This window comes from Neovison vison, chromosome 1 (genome assembly GCF_020171115.1).
Source record: "Neovison vison isolate M4711 chromosome 1, ASM_NN_V1, whole genome shotgun sequence".
Taxonomy (NCBI): Eukaryota; Metazoa; Chordata; class Mammalia; order Carnivora; family Mustelidae; genus Neogale; species Neogale vison.
In genome coordinates, this window is record NC_058091.1 from 131,657,899 (window position 1) to 131,658,941 (window position 1,043).

Consider the following 1,043-nt stretch of genomic DNA (forward strand, 5'->3'; position numbering starts at 1 on the left):
CTCCTTGCGCGAGCGCACTTGCGCGGCCCCGCCCCCTCGCCGGTCTGGGGCCGCTCGGCGGCGGGGGCGCGGTTACCTCTCGCGCATGCTCTCTCCTCTCCCGAACGCGGGAAGAGCGCCGAGTGAGCTTGAGGGTGCGAGGGATGCGCTTCTGCAGCCTCTGAAAATGGCGTAGGAGCCGCGAACGTCCATCGGGTGGGGAATTGTCAACCTCCAATCAGTGTTCGCTCGTTGCTGGTCTCTGAGCCTCTGCCGCTTTCTTTCCGGGTTGCTGCGGCCTGGTCCTCCCGGGGCCCTGGCACCCGGTGGGCCACCACGCAGGAGACCATGCAATGGCCCTGCGCTGACTTGGAGAAGGAAGCCTAGTGGAGAATGTTGAATCTGGATTTAGAAACCCTTGGCTCCCCTCTTCCGTTTTCTTGATCCAGATGAGTTGGTATGGTCCCTCTACCTGTCTCTGGTTTCATGCTCTTGCCTGACTTGCGCCTGCTTTCTGGTGAAGGTGGACTGAAGGCGCACTTGGGTTGCTTCTGACGTTGTAATTCACCTCGTAGCTACAGCAACCCCAGGCCTTGCAATGTGACACGAATGTTGCCAGCATTGTTTCGACAATGCCACTTACTGCTTCGAATGTAAAGCCCATGGATTTACCAGCTATCAAAACTATAAACATTTATCCTGCTTTGAGGGCTGCATCTACAATCACTGGGATTTATTGAGATAAACACCACGATGGGATAGCTGTGATATTTTTAGGTAACAATAAAATGACATGGAAGGCAAAGATTACTGCAAGGAAGCCGGGACATTTTTGAGTGCATGATTTAGATAGCCAGAAAGCGATGGACTGGATTAATATATATGTTAGAATCCAGTCAGTTATGTGTAGCTTTTAAAATGTCACAGGACTTATACAGGAAGGGCAGCACTTGTATTTTGTATTGGATGTGAGGGTTTATATAAGAGTAGCAGATAATGTTTACTATAAATGGTGAGTTTGGCTTGGCTTTTTTGTTTAACCTTACTTTCTAAATTATTATTTA